The following is a 20503-nucleotide window of genomic DNA, read 5'->3' as shown; positions in this document are numbered from 1 at the left end:
CAGCTGTCTGCAGGAAGTGAGAAGGATGTGCTAATCCACCTGGGGCCCAGTGAGGGTTTCAGCCTCCTTCCCCATCCTCCCAAGCACTTCCCTCCACACACAGGGTCACAGGAGGCGGCCTTCTATCAGCAGCAGCTCCAAGTGTGAGCTTGGAAAAGGCACAGCTTGAAAAGGCACAGCATCCTCACGGCATATGACACAGCCCAGGAACCGCACTGACAAGTCGCCCATCTCGGCAGAGTGTGGTCTGTGACCGGCTTACAGATCCTCGGTGCTGAAGTGGGCAGGTGAGTCCTGCTCCATCATCTCCTCCGTATGCACCTTTCACTTCCCCACGCAAACCACCTGTCTCAGGTTCCACACTTTGGAAAAACCTGGGCTACATCAGAGGCTGTGGGACAGTGTGAATCAGAGCCTCCTCCCCACCCTGGAAGGAGGTCCCAGGGGAGAAGCCCCTGCCCCCACAGGAGGGATTAAGTATTGGAAACCCAGGCCAGCCACATCAATGCAGGGGCAGGAGGTGTCAGTGACCAGGACAGGACAGCAAGCCAGAGGAAACACTTTGGCCACCCTCCACCTGTGTGCTGGACTGGCTCTGGGAAAGGCCTTGGGGTTTTACCAAGGGCAGAGAGAGACAGCCTGCCATCAGAAAACAGAACTCACAGGAGAAACCGCAGTGCACACAATCTGCCAGCAGAGGGCGCAGGAGGTCACGGGAAGACTCAGGACTCAGGGGCGCCCCCATGTCCCTCTGTTGTCTGCTTGTCTCAGTTCCGCTCAGTCGTGTCCGACTCTTCGAGACCCCATGGACTGCAGCACGCCAGACCTCCATGTCCATCACCAACTCCCAGAGCTTACTCGAACTCATGTCCTTCCAACCATCTCATCCTCTGTCGTCCCCTTCTCCTCCTGCCTTCAATCTTTCCCAGCATCAGGGTCTTTTCCAATGAGTCAGTTCTTCACATCAGGTGGCCAAAGTATTGGAGTTTCAGCTTCAGTATCAGCCCTTCCAATAAACATTCAGGACTGATCTCCTTCAGAACGGACTGGTTGGATCTCCTTGCAGTCCAAGGGACTCTCAAGAGTCTTCTCTAGCACCACAGATCAAAAACATCAATTCTTTGGTGCTCGGCTCTCTTTATAGTCCAGCTCTCACATCCCTAATTCGCGCCTGGACTCACTTGTTACCTGGCACGCCTTCCTTTCTCGTATCCTTAGGGCCTCGTCCATCATTTCCTTCCAAACCTAGTTAGAACTGAGCCTGGTCACGGGGTCCAAGCTGCCACCAGCTGCATAGCTCACCCCACTCCACTCCCAAAGAACGTGGACTTGGCTTTCAATAACCTTAACATTTTTGGTCTCCCATTAGCCCCTCATTCTGGGCTCTTTCCACATTAAACATACAGCTAACAATTACTGCATGAGTTAAACCACCACACGAAGTTATGAGAAACTTTTGAGAATGAAAAACGAAGTCAGCAGAAACCAATGTCAGGAGCGATAATAACAAGAAAAAAAAAAACTAAAAATGCATAATCTTTAATATATGACTCTCTCCTGGGCATATCGACTTTGAAAACATCCAAGTGCCTATCTTGCTGAACTCCTTTGTATGATAAAACATTAAGCTCCTCAATAATGAATTCCAGAATCCAGGATAGGTCTGTATGGAGCCCTGCCTGGCCATGATAGCCATTGTGAGCCTTACCAAGGTGTATTTATGCACAGAGAGTCTTCCGCTTCAGATTTTGCACAGATCCATGGTCAGCTCCATGAGTCCAGGAAAACACTCTGGACTTCATGGTCTAGAGCCTGTCACCTTTATGAACCAAGTCAAGGTCCAGCCTCTAGTTCCTTCTCTCTGTCCACCCTAGAACTTGCTTGCTGGAGGGGCTCTTATTTCAAAACGACAGCTGGACACCCAGAACAGGATGAATACAGTGGTGCCTCCCTGGTTCTTACGATGCCAGCTGTCTGGTCAGTGCCAGCTGGGTCCATTCACACCACCACTGTTGAGCTTCTGAGTCCTGAGCCCCGCTTTCCCTTTGCAGGTCTTCTGCAGGCACCCCTGCAGGCCCAGTCTTGTCCGGTCACATGGCGAGCTTTTAGGAGATGAGGCCCCTGAGTCAGAAAGCACCTCAGAAGGTGGTCTGGGATCATGCGGAGGAAAGCCGTCCCTGGGGGCTCAGCAGAAGGGAAGAACTCACTTCACAACCGGGTTGTGTAGACGCTGATTCCCCAGCTGGGCCACACAACAGGCAGAGGAGTTTCCCAGCATTCCCTGCTCTCTGCTCTCAACCCGGTCCCTTCCGTCACAGCCCCTGAGACTTGCCTGATTGTTAAGCGTGCTGTCCACCCATCGTGAAAGCAACGCTCCCAGGAAGACTGCCAGCTGTGTCCTCAGCAGTATTATAGACCTCATCTCCAGAGGAGCTGAACACGATACTAAGGATAGTATTCGTCAGTGAGAAAAGGGTTTCATTACTCCAGGGTGCATATTGCCTTGTTACGAGAGGAGAGAGTGCAAGAGGGCGCCTGGTTTTAGCCTCCAAGGCTATGGTCCATGCATCAGGGTGGGCTGGGGGCTGGTCTAGCTTCCCAGCCCCTCAGCACCTGGACCTCTGCCCGTACTGGGTGCTTGGCCAGGATGATGGATAGGAGGCAGAATGGATGAATGGCTTGAACAACTTCCCTCCCCCTGCAAAGTGGAATATGTCAGAGAGGAGGAATTCTTCCCTGGGAAATAGAAATAACAAGCAGGGCAGAAATGCAGGCTTGACTTACAGGACCACATGGAAGACCACTTTGGCAGAGCTTCCTGCTGCCTGTCTATCCTGGGAATTAATTCAACCTGGGACTCAGAACTCCACAGAGCAAACAACCCAGGCAACTCCCTGCTTCAGGGACTCCATCCTGGGCCTGTGCGCCACTGGACACCCAACCGGTGCCAGCTCCCAGGTCTTACCCACCCCTGACATGCCAAGAAGTCATCAAATCATAGCAAGTGTGACTGAAGGATTCGTGCATGCAAGGTAAATCGTTCAGCCATGTCCAACTCTTTGCAACCCTATGGACTATAGCGCATCAGGCTTCTCTGTCCATGGGATTTCCCAGGTAGGAATACTGGAGTGGATTGCCATTTCCTCCTCTAGAGCATCTTCCCGATCCAGAGATCAAACCCACATCTCTTGCATCTCCTGCATTAGCAGGCAGATTCTTTACCATCTGGAAAGCCCCTGGTTGAATGGTAACGAGTCCTTATTGAACAACTGGCTTTAGAAACAGAAATGGGATTACTGTGTAAGTGGGGGATACCAGTATTCATGGCAAAGGGTGACGGAATTAAATGTGATGGACAGACGTGTTCAATAGCATCAGAGCTTGGGGTTTTGATTTTTGTGATACCTTCTTGATAGATTTAAAAATTATTTTTGGCTTCTTTGTTTTCACCTTCTTTTGAAATTGGTTTTGGTTTAGTTGTGCTTCCCTAAAACAATCACCTGTTTCATTCAAATTTTAAAATGCCTTGCTTTTTTAGAGTTGCTTATTCTTCGTCTTTGAAATGATTGCATTGGCTTTTATCCTTTTCTCACTCACAACGGTGTGCTTTCGTCGTCAATCATTTTTCCTGATTAGATTTTCAAGAGGCTTGTCTGTTTCACTGTTTTTGTTGTTTTTTTTTTTTTTTATAGAAACAGTGCTTGGGTCTGCCTGAGTCTTGAGTTTTAAAAATATATTCAAGTTTCATTATTTTCTCTTGATTAATTTATTCATCATGTTTTTCTCAGGTTATTTTTCTCATTCACTTCGTTAGTTGAATGATAAGCATGTTTACAATTTTTCAATTTAATAATAAAGAACGTATAAGAGTATAACTGAGGATTTTACCTTCGAAGTTCCCATTGTCATTATTAAATAAATATTCTATGATTGCAATTCTGATCTCCTCTTGTCTCAAATGTTAACTACAGGACTGAAAAGTTTTACTTTCAAAATATTTTAAGATTTCTTTTAAATCATACATTTGTAATTTGATTGCATTGTGATCTGAGAAAGTGACTTAAACATTCTTTACTTTAAAAAAAAAATTCTTTACTTTTTAGAATATTTAAACATTTTGTACCTAGCCCATGTATATTTTGTGTACTACCTAAACTGTTTAAAGTTCTATATATTTATACATTATTTTGCTTATTTAGATGTACATGAAAAGTGAAAGTGAAGTCACTCAGTCGTGTCTGAATCTTTGTGACCCCATTGACTGTAGCCTACCACGCTCCTCCGTCCATAGGATTTTCCAGGCAAGAGTACTGGAGTGGGTTGCCAAAAATATATATGATCGCTTTGTTCCGTCTGCCTGAAATTATTTTTCCTCCCCACTCTGTCATACCCTCAGTCTTCCTTAAGAGATGAAACAGACATCGTCTCCTCGATGAGCTTTCCCTGACCCTCAGGCTCAGGAGAGTGTTCTCCCAAATCACCCCTGACTCCTCACAGCACTTCGACTGGAGTGGTCCCAGCCAGTTTGAGTCATGTCTTCCTTCCTTCCGTTCTGAGGACAGGCTTGGGCTCCCTCCTCTTTGCATCCCCAGGGGTAGGCTTTGTACGCGACACAGAGCAGCAAATTCTTTTTTTTTTTTTTTTAAATAACATGTTATTCAAATATATACACCTGTAAATGTTCGTTGAATAATGTATTTCCAAAGCCAAGAACTCTAGTGTCGGTTGGGTGCACATTTTTTCTGTGAAGTGCTGTGTTTTATAGAAAAACACACAGATTAGCTAACTTTTCAATCACAGCACAGTATTACCTTTGTGTTAAAACTCAGACCTTGTAGCCGATCTGTCGTGATGAACCCTTTTTCAACTTGAGTCTTGTCAAACTTCATTATTCTCAATCCAGTCTGGCAGTTGGAGGTTAAAAAGACATCCACTGCCTTGCTCAAATTACCTGGTTCCTACAGGTAGCCAACTAGGTGAATTGCTACTGCCTGTGAAGGCCAACAAAGGTTTGTCTAGTCACGGCTATGGTTTTTCCAGTAGTCAGGTATGGATGGGAGAGTTGGACTATAAAGAAATCCGAGCACCGAAGAATTGATGCTTTTGAATTGTGGTGTTGGAAAAGACTCTGGAGAGTCCCTTGGACTGCAAGGAGATCCAACCAGTTCATCCTAAAGGAAATCAGTCCTGAATATTCATTGGAAGGCCTGATGCTGAAGCAGAAACTCCAATACTTTGGCCACCTGATGCGAAAAACTGACTCATTTGAAAAGACCCTGATGCTGGGAAAGATTGAAGGCGAGAGGAGAAGGGGACAAAAGAGAATGAGCTGGTGGGATGGCATCACCAACTCAATGGACATGAGTTTGAGTAAAGTCCAGGAGTTGGCTATGGACAGGGAGGCCTGGCATGCTGCAGTCCATGGGGTTGCAAAGTGTCAGACATGACTGAGCATTTGAACTGAACTGTGAAGGTCTAATGAACCTGGTATCTTTAAGATCCTTGGGATGTGGTTTATAACTTTAACCCAATGCTTACCTAGTTGCTGAAACTCCAATACTTTGGCCACCTGATGCGAAGAGCTGACTCATTTGAAAAGACCCTGATGCTGGGAAAGATTGAAGGCAGGAGGAGAAGGGGACGACAGAGGATGAGATGGTTGGATGGCATCACTGACTCAATGGACATGAGTTTGAGTGAACTCCGGGAGTTGGTGATGGACAAGGAGGCCTGGTGTGCTGCGGTTCATGGGGTCGCAAAGAGTCAAACAAGACTGAGCGACTGAACTGAACTACCTCATTGCATTAACTGCTGTTCCATGTGGCACATATAAAATACCATATGGTATTATATAAAGGTATTTTTAAGAAAGAATATTTACCACTACCTTGAATGTTATATGAGCACAATTCCTTTTCTATTTATTTTATGATCAGGAGCTTAGGTTGTAACCCTTTCTTCTTTATGATGCTCACTTTCAGGGATTTTTTATTTTTTAATTAGTTAATTAAGTCTGTTCCCTTTTGGCCACGCTGGGTCTTCACTGCTGCTCTGGTCTTTCTCTTGCTGCGGAGCGCAGGCGTCTTGTTGCGGAGGCTCCTCTGGTTGCGGAGCGCAGGCTCTAGGTGCGGGGCTTCCGTAGTTCGGGCTCATGGGCTCAGTAGTTGTCTGCACAGGCTTAGCTCCTCTGCAGCGAGTGGGATCTTCCTGGATCAAGGGTTGAACCCTTATCCCCTGCATTGGCCAGTGGATTCTTATCCACTGTGCCACCAGAGAAGTCTTCAAGGATTTTTTAAATGCAGAATTTCCTTTTGGAGACTGTTTTAATTCGCAAACATGTCCAAACATGGGAAGGCTGCAGCCATCCTGTTGACTCCCCGAATACTTGTTGGATCAACCCTGTCATAGATTGAACAGCTTAACGAGGGCACTGCACACAGCCAGAGTCTAATCACTTCTTTTAAAACCGCTCGAGAGCCTTCGTTCTGCAGGCGAGAAGGGGTAACTCTGGCTAAATGATCATATCTTCCTGTTTATCCTCAAAACTCATTAGTGAGATGATGACATTTCTACACAAAAGAAAATGTTTCCATTTACCTCATTGTGCAAAAAGAGTGACCGTTGGGTTTGTAATCCTCTGCTCTTGTTTTAGAGCTCTCTGACAAAGATTACTGCCTAAAGAGGACAAGGCAATCAGCTCAATGAACACTTGTGTTCCTGCTTCTAGCAGCTCATCTTGGACAGGGCTCTGCCCTCTGCTGATTATCAGAGGCCAGCTTTGCTTAGGAAAAGTGGATTAACCAATAGTTTGGGGGGCATTTTGACCAATGATGAAATGTAAAGTGTTTTTAAAATGTTTCCATAAAGGGGATTTTATTTCCTCCTCTTTTTTTTTTTTTAATGTGGTCACATTTCTTTCACTTTCATAGGTCAATAGGCATGAATAATCTCTTGGTGCTTCATTCTATTTATTGTATTACGAAGATGACTTCTAAATGTCCTAAACATTACGCTCCCCTCGACAGACTCAAGTGATTGTTCTACAGAGATCGTCACCCTCCCAGGAGCCCTCCGGGGAGGGTGGGAGAACCGCCAGCCAAGAGTCGGCTCTGAGCAATTTCTTCAAATCCTTTTACCAGAGAACGTTCTCCGTGCAACAGAAAAAGGTTAAAATGGTTCATAAATTTGTAACAAATCTGTTGACAATAAAATATTTCCTGTCCAACAAGAACAGTTAAGAGATGCTGAAAAAAAGATAGAATGCCCTCTCCCTGCCCTCTTCAATTGTTTGCTAGTAGCCAATTTTTTTTAAAAAAGCAGACTTGGTTTAATTTTTCCTGATAATTTAGGTAGCTTGAACTAATTAAAACCAACATCAAATAAGAATTGAATAACCTGACAAAAAGGTTTATTCTGTTTTTATTTTAAATACCAGGTGAAATGCTATCTGATAGAGCACATTTCTTTCATTGCTCTAAGTCATTAAGGATTTCCATTGTCAGAATGTCTGCAGATTAAAATGTTCCTCTAATAGAGACACTTGGGTGTCTTGGAAGAAGGGTGAGTTATCATTTTAGAAGAAGGGTGAGTTATTATCTGTCTTGTTCTCCTATTGCGGTGCTGAAGTTGCTTCCTATGACTTCATATGTTTTAAGTCTTCTCTGCTGATGGAAGAGACAAGATGAGCGTTTCCAAAAATGCGCAGAGTCTGGAGAAGCAAGTTACATGCTGTGCACTTACTATGCGCCGGTCCGTCTCCAGCACCTGACGGTCGTCACCCTGTCACCCTAACACCACGGAGGGGCTGTCACGACCTTCAGTTAGTGCATGATGCCAGTGGGGGATCTGGGGGGCCCAGGGATTTTCTCAAGGTGGCTTTCAGCACTGCCTGGAAAGTCTTGGGTGTTTACACAGTCAGGGTCCGACCCTTTGACCAGCCCTCCACCCAGCACACCTTTCCCTTGGAGAAACACCCCCTTCCCCAGGTCTTCAGGAAGCCACAGCCTCCTGATTCCCACCTCCTTGATGGCCCCTCCAGGGACCCTCCCTGGGATCTTCCTCTGCCGGCCCCAGACCCAGGCTGACGGCTCCTCTGTGTCTTGAGCTCAGGTGCCCTGGGTTTTGCATGTCCGTACTCAGCTACCTGGGCACAGCTCCACTTGGATGCCACCTGGGCCCTTCAGAGGTGCCCCCTCCCCCCAGCTTGGTGCCCAGCTGGTGGCTGGCTCCCTCACCCTCTTCTTCAGGAGAGTGTGGGGGATTGAGAGACTGACGTCAGGGGTTTTCGCCCCAGGTCCCTCCCACCCCTTCCGCATTACTCCCCTCTCTGACTGGTTCCCCCTCTCCTTCCGACCTCGAGGTGGTGGTGACCTTCCCACCCCATTTTCTGGCAGCTTCACATCCTTCTGCCCCTTAAGTCCTGCCCCCACCATCATCATGGGTGCGTTCGCCATGCTCCCTGAGTTACCTTGATGGGTGTGCCTTCCATTCCCTGCCAACCTGCTATGATGTGCCCGCTGGCTCTGTATCTTTCCGTGCCCCCCTTGGCCCTTGCACACCAACCTGCATTCCCATCCCCTAGTTTAGAGAATGTCGTATCGCCGCCCAGGTTTGCCAGCTGGGACACTGGGATACCAGGATACCGCCTTGGCTTCTTCTTCTTCTCCCTCAGCCCTATATCCGTTCCATTCAAGCTCTTCCAGACCCTGTATCCTTCCATCCCCACTGCCCCAGCCCTTGTGTCCACCAGCTCCATCTTCCAGCCCGACACCCTAACTGCCTGCCATGGGGTCTCCCAGCTTCTGTGCCTGCCCCTTTAATGCATTCTCCATGCTGCAGCCAGAGCAATTCTTTCTAAAATGCAAGCCTGGTGACACCAACCCCTATTAAGCCTTTACTGGATTCCCATAGCCTCAAGGTAAGTTTCACATGTGTCTTGGCTCTCCCGGCTCAGACTCACCCAGCATCCTGTCTCATGTCAGTTACTCCAGTGGAACTGAATTTGTTACAAACGTGTTACAAAGTATCATGCTTTCCACTTCTGGCTCTTACATGTGCTTCCACTGCCTGGGAGCTAGAATTCACCCGGTAGTACTGATGAATCCTTCACATATCATCTCAGACGTCACTGCTTCCAGGCAGCCTTCCCTGGTGTCCCCTACTGCTAGCTATTGCTGTGCTCCCATAGCACCCTGGATATCCTCCTCCTCCTTATCAATAGTTTTTTGAGCACTCACTATGTAACAAGGGTTGTGCTAAGCACTCAACATAAATTATTTCCATGAATACACACAGAATCCCTGAGAGGCTACCGGTATGGTTACTGTTGTTGCTGTTGTTTAGTCACTAAGTTGTGTCCGACTCTGCGACCCCACGGGACTGCAGCACTCCAGGCTTCTCCATCCTTTACTGTCTTCCAGAGCTTGCTCAGACTCATGTCCATTGAGTCAGTGATGCTATCTAACCATCTCACCCTCTGTCACCCCCTTCTTCTCCTGCCCCAGCATCAGGGTCTTTTCCAATGAGTCAGCTATTTGCATGAGGTGGCCAAAGTATTGGAGTTTCAGCATCGGTCCTTGCAGTGAATATTCAGGTTTGATTTCCTTTAGGACTGTCTGGTTTGATCTTCTTGCTGTCCAAGGGACTCTCAAGAGTCTTCTCAAGCCTACACACTAAAGTGTAACAGCCCATTTACTCATCTGGAGTTGGGATTGGCAAACATTTCCTAAATATCAGTATTGTAGGTTTTGTGGATCATACGGTCTCTGTTGTAGCTTCAACGACTCAACTCTGCTATTAGCCTGAAAGCAACCCCAGATCTTGCTGAAATAAACGAGTGTGGCTGGGTGTCAACAAAACATTTCACAAAGCAGGTAGCGGGCTGAACTTGACCTGCGGGTAGTGGGCTGAACTTGACCTGCTGAGGGCTGTCGCTTGCTGAGCCCTGCTCTAGACTAGACCATGTGCTTCATGAGGACAGGACCTGTGTCTCCACGGGTCACCACTGTGTCCCCTGCTTGAGGACCAGTGATGATGCTGCACCACTGTCTCCAGGGGGAGACGTGGGGAAGGACAAACGATGAGGAAGAGCAGGGGCTTGTGATTGCTGAGAAACGATTCTCTGCTCGGTCTGCCATGATCCACCCAGAAACGCCCCCCTCATGGAGCGAGCGCAAGTCCACACGACGCCATATGACTCTCACTCCTGGTCCTCCGTCTGCTCTCAGGAGGTGCAGACAGAGATGCCACTCCTGCTGGTGGGGAACGTCTAGGCTTCCAGCTCCCACAGGCCCCTCTCCAGGTTAAACCTCGCCCCTTCCCCGTCGTTTATGCTCCCTGGTGGCTCAGATGGTAAAGCATCTGCCTGCAATGTGGGAGACCTGGGTTCGATCCCTGGGTTGGGAAGATCCCCTGGAGAAGGAAATGGCAACCCTCTCCAGTATTCTTGCCTGGAAAATTCCATGGACAGAGGACCCTGGTGGGCTACAGTCCATGGGGTTGCAAAGAGTCAGACATGACTGAGAGACTTCACTTTTCCCATCATTTCCCATCTCCATGGTGATCAGACTCCCTCATCCTCTCTGCCCCCTCTGCAGACTCCCCATTTGCCAACATCCCCTTTAAATGTCCTTCTCTCTCTCTCTTTCTGGAGACAGGGAAAACCTAGCCCTCCAGACTCATGGGTTGCCACCCCACCCATGGAGCTCTGCCTCTCCTAGGTTCCAAGAGTCCTCGCCTGGACTCTAATGGGCCACCTCCCCAGTTCTAATAGAATCAGTCTCTGCAATTCCTCACCCTGTCTTAGGAGAGCTGCTTCAAAAGTAGGGCTCCCTCATGCTTCTCTTAGAGTATTTCTCAACTCCATTGACCTTGAACGCGTTTAAATGCAGGGTCATAGCAAGATTTTGATCTAGGCTGTGGGGTAACATTGTAAATAGCAACATTCTTTCGGCCAGCTCTGAAGCTCAGGGGGATCATTTCCAGGATAAACGAGGGCGGAGGGGCTGTCTAAATGCAGGCTCACACATTCCTAGGGAGTGGTGTTCAAACAATGTCATGCTCAAAAACAGGAAAAGCATCTCATATTTCAGAAAGCCTCATGGCAACACTTCCCTTCCCTTAAAACCACTTCATCAGCAGAAATGCCAAGGCTTCCAGCAGGCCCGCTGTCACCACCAGCCGTCCTTGTCCTTCCTTGCTTCCCCCATCAGACACATGCCAGCACCTGAGCGGGGCTGGAGCTTTCTCCATGTGTGGCTTCTGGGTCAATCCCTCTGAGTTCCTCAAGGATGGAGGTTGTTCTCACTCAGTCCCTGCCGCCTGGCCCAGTTCAGAGTGGGGTCCTATGCAGAGTCATGGACATGAAAGGGCTCACCAGCCAGTGATAGAAGATGCGATGGCCTGTGGTTGGCACCACGGGCAGAACGTGGCCTGGGAGCTGGCTCTGGGCCTCCTCCTGGAGCCGCTCAGACTCGTGCCTCCAGCAGAACCTCTGCCTCTGTGTCCAGGGCCCCTGGCTTGGCTTGGCCCCCAGGTGCCCTGCTGATCCGTCTTCATACTGAGCCAGGCCGTGAGGGCCCGCCAAGGCCGTGGCTCCCACCCTGCTCGGTCACCACCACTGTGCTCGTTCTCACTGAATCATAAACTTAAGTCCTAAACTTCCTGGCATGAATCTCTTAGAGAGGTAATTTTACAAAGGTGACTCCTCTGTGTTCCTAGGATTAAATAACACAATTACAGCAGCTTCTCAAAGTTCATGACTGTGCTTTTCCATCTCCTCAAACGTGGCTGGAAATTTCTCAGATCACCTCTGTGGGCAGGTTAGACGTGCTTGCAATGGGAAGCTTCAGCACGTTTTGAACACAATCGAACACCTGCCAGCACGGAGGAGACCCTCATGAAACCGGAGCGGGAAGAATGAGGCCGCCCGCTGACTGATGATGCTTTCTGATGATGGCCCTTGGCGCCACCGCCGCGATCAGACACAGAATGGCACCGAAAAGTCACTTAAACGGTTCCAAGAGCGTCATTTCTAAGGACTCTGTTTTTCTCAAAGTCCAGTAGCTAACGTTTCCACTTTGCAGAGGTAAAGAAGACACTTGGCCAATGCAGGAGACACAGGAGATGCGGGTTCAACCCCTAGCTTGGGAAGATCCCCTGGAGGAGGAAATGGCAATTTCACAGCACAGTTTTCCATGCTGGTATTTTCTGCTTCTCTTGTCTCTTTGCACCCATGAGCTGCGAGATTCCTTTTCCTGGAGCACACATCCTTTCCCCAAAATCGGAGGCTGGCCCACTGGAACACTTCCCAGGGCCCCTCAGCCTTGCTGCTTGGTCAGTCCCCTGCAGTGAGTCCTGGAGGCATCGCAGTTTTGCCTAGGCCACCAGGCCAGCCCGACGGCCCGGTTTCTCATTCATCAGTGGGTCTAGTGGCTGCCCTTCTTATCCTCAGGTTCCTCTCCCTGTTCACTGCCTCTGAGCCTCTGCTTGGGCACCTCCTCTTGCTCAGAAGACCCTTTCCACTGTCTCCCGCAGTTCTGAGAGCACCAGGGCTCCACGGGGCACTTCTGCTATTTCCCCCTCAGCAACTTGCTTCTGTCACCTTAGGGAACTGAACAGGGACTGAGGAGGGCAGGAGTCTAGATCCAGGGGACTTTATGCTTTATGCATGGTACAGATGACCCCCTCGGCCTCTCTGGGTGAAGTCAGCTTACCTATGAGGAATCTGGCTTGGACAGACCCTGTGCGGGGTTTTACCTGTGTTCCCGCTTCTGTGGCTAAGGGGGCACTTCTTTTATTGCACTTTCACTAACTGGAAATGTATTTATGGTTATAAAAGTAATAATTTTGTTGCTAAGTTGTTTTAGTAGTGTCCGACTCTGCAATCCTGTGGACTGTGGCCCTCCAGGCTCCTCTGTCCATGGAATTTACCGGACAAGAATACTGGAGTGGGTCGCCATTTACTCCTCCAGGGGATCTTCCCAACCCAGCAGTTGAACCCGCGTCTCCTGTGTCTTCTGCTTTGGCAGGTGTATTCTTTACCGCTAGTGCCACCCAGATCTAAAAAGCAGTATAGATGTAATTAAAATTTTAGAAGAATCCAGGAGTTTTTAAAGAAGACATTCCTCTTACATGCTATCACCAGAGGTAATTACGTGAATGGTTTGTGGTTTATCCTTCAAGGCATTTCTATTACAAACCCTTGAGATCTTGCTTTTCAGTACAGAATGTGGACTTATGCTGGAAACTTCTATTCCACTTGAAAACATCTTTTCACATCAAAAGTTACAGGATTGCCTCATCTCAGTAGCTTGCAGTGGATTCATTACTCCAGCAAGAGGGCGCTCTTTCTCCCAGAGGCCGATAGAGAAAGAGTGAGAGAGCGCGCGTGCTCTGCTGATGGCTCATAGCAAGCCTGAGAGATGCTGACACAGAGGGAGGGAGCATCTGTGTTCCAGCCACTTACACAGCTGGCTGATGGGAGGGTGCAGAGGCCTGCTGCCCTTGTCCTTTGGGTACCGCTGAAAGGTGTGATGAGCTGAGGCCTCTTTCTTAACGGCATCAGCTCAACCCCGCTTCCTCTCTGTCCTTAGAGATGTTCCCGGGTGCACTTCCCAACAAAACTCCAGGGTACAGATTTCTACTTTTATCTGATTCCCCTGACATCCAACCTGCTTTTTTTTTATTGCTTAGATGTACCAACATTTAGTTAAACACTGTTCACCTAAGGGTATTCAGATTACTTTCAATTCTTCACTGTTTCAAGCAAAATTGAAACTGACATCCCTGACCATACATCTTTTTAAAAAACATTATTGTTAGATGTACAATATTACATAAGTATGCAACATAGTTGGCTTCCTTTGTGGCTCAGCTGGTAAGGAATCTGCCTGCAATGAGGGAGACCAGGGTTCGCTCCCTGGGTTGGGAGGATACCCTGGAGAAGCGAAAGGCTACCCACTCCAGTATTCTGGCCTGGAGGATTCCTTGAACAGTATAGTCCATGGGCTGCAAAAAGTCGGACACAACTGAGCAACTTTCACTCACTCATGCAACATAGTAGCTCACAATTTTTGAAGGTTATAGGCCATTTATAGTTACTGTAACACATTGGCTATATCCCCTGTGCTGTTTAATACACATGTAGCTTATTTATTTTATGCATAGTAGTTATTGTACCTCGATCTACTACCCCTGTTTTGCCTCTCTCCCTTTCCTCCACCCTCTGGTAACTACTAGTTTGCTTTCTTTATCTGTCAGGCTCTTTCTTTTCGTTATGTTCTCTAGTTTGTTTTTCAGATTATACACATTAGTGATACCTCGTTTTGAAGATTATATACATTCATGATACCATATGGTATTTGTCTTTTTTCTGTCTGACTTATTTCACCAAGCATAATATCCTCCAAGTTCATCCATGTTGTTGCAATTGTCAAATTTCATTTTTTTAGGCTGAGTAGCTTAAATATATATATATGTATATATCTCCCATCTTTTTTGTCTACTCATCGGTTGATAGACACATAGGTTGCCTCCATACCTTGACAACTGTAAATAATACAGTTATGAACGCTGGGGTGCAGGTGTCTTTTCGAATTAGTGTTTTCATTTTTTTTTTCCAGATAAGAATCCAGGAGTGGAATTGCTTGACTATACATCTGTGAACAAACTTCTCATTATTTCTTTGGAGTGTCATAGTATAATGTGTTTAAAATGTAGACCCTAAAGGTGTCTGGGACTCTTACAGTGAGTCTGTGAAGTCAAAACTTTTTTCATAATTATACTAAGATGCATTTCTCCATGTTGACATTTGTAGCTAGGGTGCAGGCAGTGGTAAGTAACGTAGCCGATGACTCAGCAGGAATCAAAGCAGGGGCAGCAAGCTCCCCTCATGGCCATTTCATGTACTTAACAATTCAGAAAGACTAAACTGACGCTCCAGTACTTTGGCCACCTGGTGTGAAGAGCTGACCACTGGAAAAGATGTGGGGAAAGATGGAAGGCAAAAGAGAAGGGGATGGCAGAGGAAGAGATAGTTGAACAGCATCACTGACTCATTGGACATGAATTTGAGCAGACTCTGGGAGACAGTGAAGGACAGGGAGCCTGGCGTGCTGCAGTCCATGGGGTCGCCAAGAGCGGACACGACTTAGCGACTGAACAAGTTCACTTCAAAATGCTCTAATAAAGCAGCAAAAACTATTAATTTTATTAATCTTGACCCTCATGCACACATCTCTTTTCTACCCTGGGCCATGTGTATAAGCCATTTCCGCTGTCCACCCCGGAATGAGCATTGTCTCAAGAAAAACACTTCGTTTTGTTTCTTCTTGCCATCATTTCTGTTCAGAGCTGAACAAGCTGCTTCTTCCTGGGCACAGCATTTTGCCTTCAAAGAATGACTGACAGACACGCCGGGGCTCTTCAGACTCGGGTATTCGCTAGACATTTTCTCAAAAGGAAACGAAGCGAGCCTGTCACTTCAAGGAAGGCAACTGGCAGTATTTTCTTGCTGGTGATAAAATTCAAGCTTTCAAGTGAAAATTGGAATTTTGGAACCCTTGTATCAGCCACCAGGAGCTTGACAGCTTCCTGGTACTTCAGAACTTAGGGGATGGGTGCTGATTTTAACAAGCATGAATTTTTTTTTTTTTTAATATTGTATAATGAAATGTGTCAGCCTTCGGAAGACCTGCAAACTCAGTGAACCAAAATTTTTCCAAATGACCAATGCACGATGGGACAAAGTTTTGTGAGAGAAAAAAATCCGTTCCAAGTACACGATGGACTAATGGCGTGTAATAGATTGAAGCAGGAACAGTTGATTGATGGGGTTTCGGGTTCCACACGGCAACTAAACATTTAGAACCTATAACTTGGTGAGTTTTGGTGTAGCATGCAAAAAGAACATCCACAATGATCTGAGAAGCTATTAGAACATTGCCCTCTTTTCCAACTACGCATCTGTGTGAGGTCTAATTACCTTCATATACTTTAACCAAGGCAACGTATCAACACATCGCACACAGAAACAGACAATACAGTCTAACTGTCTTCTATTAAGCCAGAATTAAAGAGATATGCAGAATGCTGCTCTTCTCATCACACATTTTGTTTTGAAAAACATAGCTAATTTTTATAAAATGATTTATGTTAACACATAATGGGTTTATTCTTCTTCTAAAATGCATTAATAAACATTTAGAAGCAGTCTATTTTATAACTGTCTTTTATTTTTCATTTTATTATTTTTGTTTTACTTGACCATACCACTCAAGCAGCATGTGGGATGTTAGTTGCCTGATAAAGGATTGAACCCTAGTCCCTAGCACTGGAAACTCAAATTTTTAACCACTTGGACTGCCAGGGATATCGCAACATGTAGGAGCATTCTTAGCTCTAATTCCACTAGAGGAAATATTGACAGATATAATCTATATCCTGTTGGGGCTCCTCAGCAGTTTTTGAGCACGTCAAGAGTTTCTGACACCACAAGGTTTGAGGACAGCGGGGTAGAAGATGTCCTCACTCTTACACTAAGAGGGGAGCAGGTAGGTTGCTGATTTACCGCCTTAGCTGCCGAGCCAGGTCACCATGCATTGAGCTAAGCACATCAGGAGGGGTGTTCCTACTGCTCCCCCCAACCCCGGGCGGACACTCCAGGCAGGACCTATCTCCCAGCCCTTCCTGTTTTCCTTCCTGGAAGACTCACTTGAATCTAATATCCCCATCTGCTCCATTCCAGGGTCTAATTTCCAATAGTTCCCATGGTTTTTTATTTTCTTACTTCACACCCTAGACCAGGGTTTTTCATGAGGCTCCACTCTTTGCTGATTATGTTGCAAGTTTTCCAAGCTTGTGGCTCATTTTCAAGCTTTTTTGATGATGCCTTTTGATATACAAGTCATTGGAAATGTTTTATATAACATAAAATTTTAATCTTTTAATTTGTGGCTTTTGCTTTGCTGTCATGATAATTAATTTTTTTATCATATGGTTATAAAAATATTCTTCTAAATTTTCCTTTGGCATTTACTGTCTTCTAATATTTTTAGATTTATCCCTTTAATAAAATCAGAATTTTTGAAAGTTATATCATTGAGGCATAATTTACATACAATAAAATGAAGGCATCCATATTAAGCTGATGAGTTTTATACTTTCAATATATTTTCATGTAAAAATATGTATACCACATATGTATAATCATCAAAAGTATGAATAATAATAATCGTCATAGAATAATCATTTCTACATGAATATGCTGCTATTTAGACATCTGACTACTGATGGATGTTTGAGTTTTTTTCTATTCGGGGGCTATTATTAATAAAGCTGATCTGAACATTTATTTACAACTCTGTATAAATATAGTCTTTAAAATTATATATTCAAACTGGTTATTACTGATATAAAGGAAAGGGTTTTGAAACATATTTTAAAGTTAAATGTAGGAATCTTAGGAAATGCTCTTTGTAGTTTCAATAGTTTTCAGTTAGTCTTTTCCTTTCAATATTTAAACATGTGGCTTCTTTCTCTTTCTTTACTACATTAGTTAAACTTTCAGAACAAAAGTTGAATAATAGTAATATTCTTGTTCCTTACTACATAAGTCACAAATTGTCATATAATGTTAAGGTTTGAATTATTTGCCCCCCCCATCCCAATTTATATGTTGCTATAACCACCAGCATGTCAGAATCTGACCTTATTTGAAGGGAAAGCATTTTATTCTTTTATTGGAGGAAAATTGCTTTACGATGTTGTGTTAGTTTCTGCTATATGACAATGTGAGTCAGCTATAGGTATAGATATATGCCCCCCTCTTAAGCCTCCCTGCCACTTGCCCATCCCACCCTTCTATGTCATTACAGAGCCCCGAGCTGAGCTCCCTGTGCTATAACAACTTCCCACTAACTATTCATTTACACATGGTTTAGTCACTAAGCCATGTCTGACTCTTGTGACCCCGTGGACTGTCGCCCACCAGGCTCCTCTGTCCATGGGATTCTCCCGGCAACAATACTGGAGTGGGTTGCCATGCCCTCCTCCAGGGGAGAGTTCCCACCCAGGGATCGAACCTGTGTCTCCTCCATTACCTGCATTGGCAGGTAGGTTCTTTGCCATTAGCACCAACTGGGAAACCCAGAGTCCTTACAGAAGTGATCAAATCAGAATGAGATCATAAGGGTGGAGGGTAATCCAGTATGACTAGTGTCCTTATAAAGAGAGGAAGACTGGTCACACAGGGAAATGCTATGTGGGCACTGAAGATGGCCATCAGCAAGCCACGGAGACAGGCCTGAACAAGCCCTTCCCTCCTGGTCTTCAGAACTGTCCACGCCCTGATTCCAGGCATTTGGCCTCCCGAAGAGTGAGAGAATACTTTCTGCTCTTTATGGTGAAGCCACTCAGGTTGGGTCCTTAGTTCCTGCAGCCCTAACAATCTAATACATACAACAGATCGCCCCACAATTAGTGGCTTAGAACAGCCACTGTTACATAAAGGGCAAATACATGGACGTCAACAGTGAAGGGAGGTGGCAGGAGGCACTGGGAGACTGGGGTTGGCATTTGGCATATACACACTACTGATGCTATGTATAAAGAGGTAACTGATGAGAACCCACTGTACAGCTCAGGGAACTCTACTCAGCGCTCTGCTCACCTAAATGAGAAGAAAACACAAAAAGAGGGGATCCATGTACAGGTATATATATATGTATCATACAGCTGATTCGCTTTGCTGTACAGTAGGAACTAACTCAGCATTGCAAAGCAACGACACTACAATAAAAATTCATTACAAAAGAAAAAAGGAATATCCACGATTTCATTTGCTCGTCACACGGTGGGTTAGCAGTTTGGTCTGGGCTTGTCCGTCCTTCGCTGGTCTGACCCGGGATTCCGCGTACCGCTGTGGTCATCTGCAGCTTGACCAGGGCACAGTGGCCAAAGACAGCCTTGCTCACAAGTCTGGCAGTTGGTGCTGGCTGTCAGGTGGGACCGTCCTTGTCGGCTCCACGTGGTCTTACGTCCCCTGTGGGTGAGGCTAGACTCCCCCCCCGGGGTGTTCTCCGAGCACGCTCCCCGGGTGCACGGACGGGAACCCAAGTCCTCCAGGGTCCTCGGCTTGGACTCACACGATGTCACTCTTTCTGTGCCCCACGGTTCAAACGTGTCACAAGCGCAGCTCATACTCAAGTGATCAGGGCAGACACGGCGGCACTTACGGGACGAGCAGCAAAGCAGCGCTGCCACGGCGGGGCACGCACGTGGGCAGGCAGGTGCGTGCCCATTTTTGGCAGCTTGCCTCTCTGAGTCTAATGGGAATGTCTCATGGTTGATTGTTAACAATGGTGCCTGCCTGATGCTTCTAATAGATGCTCTGAATTTTTGAAAATTTAGTTTCACTCTCCAGGGACTGAGAATGTTTCTCAGAAGCTGATGCGCAATCTTGGAAAGGCCTTTGTGGCATCCCTATAGATGGCCATATGGTTTTCCCTTTTAACCTCTTGATGTAAGAAATTATGGCAATGGGGTTACTGATGCTCTGCTTCTGCTTGTAGATGGCTCGCTTCTGTCTCCAGCAAGGTATGAGCACCTTGAACGGGGAACACCCTTGTATCTCCATGCTGGCGCACAGTGGATTCATAACTAGTATCTGTTGCAATGGGCTGTATAGATTGTCGTTTAAATCCAAGGCTGTGTTCTCTCAGTTAAGTCAGATGGTGCCCTTTTCCCAGTTTTCAACTCAGCTTATTCCCAGGTGTCTCGTGAGCATCTCCTCTGCGGCTGTCACTCTCCCTTCCTGTCCCTGCCTCCTCTCCTGGCTCCTTTTCCCCAAGGTGGTAACTTACCATCCTGCACAGACAGAATGGTGGCTCCTCTTTCTCATTATCCAACAACAGGCGGCGCGTTGATATATCTCTAATGGTCGTTCTCGTCTAGAGGTGAATCTGCCTTCCACCATTAGTTTTAGGTAACCAGTAATTCGCAAGGAAGGGACATCTAGGTGGGCTGTATTGGGAATTTTAATCGCCAGGGTTCTATTTTTCCAATTTCACTGTTTTCAGAATTTCACAGGGAAAAATAAAATGAGGGTCAAAATAACTCAATTTCAGGGCTTCCCTGGTGGCTCAGTGGTAAAGAATCTGCCTGCCAAGGCAGGGGACACAGGAGACATGTGTTTGATCCCTGGGTGGGGAAGACCCCCAGAGAAAGAAAATGGCAACCCACTCCAGTATTCTTGCCTGGAGAATTCCATGGACAGAGGAGCCTGGGGAGCTACAGTCCATGGGGTAGCTAAAGAGTTGGACACAACTGAGCACAATTGCACTCATCTCACACACTAGTAAAAGAATGCTTAAAATTCTCCAAGCCAGGCTTCAGCAATACATGAACCGTGAACTTCCTGATGTTCAAGCTGGTTTTAGAAAAGGCAGAGGAACCAGAGACCAAATTGCCAACATCCGCTGGATCATGGAAAACCAAGAGAGTTCCA

The sequence above is a fragment of the Bison bison genome, unplaced genomic scaffold, assembly GCF_000754665.1.
Source record: "Bison bison bison isolate TAMUID 2011002044 unplaced genomic scaffold, Bison_UMD1.0 scf7180017864456, whole genome shotgun sequence".
Taxonomy (NCBI): Eukaryota; Metazoa; Chordata; class Mammalia; order Artiodactyla; family Bovidae; genus Bison; species Bison bison.
The sequence above is the reverse complement of the archived record's forward strand: the minus strand, read 5'-3'. Positions refer to the sequence as shown.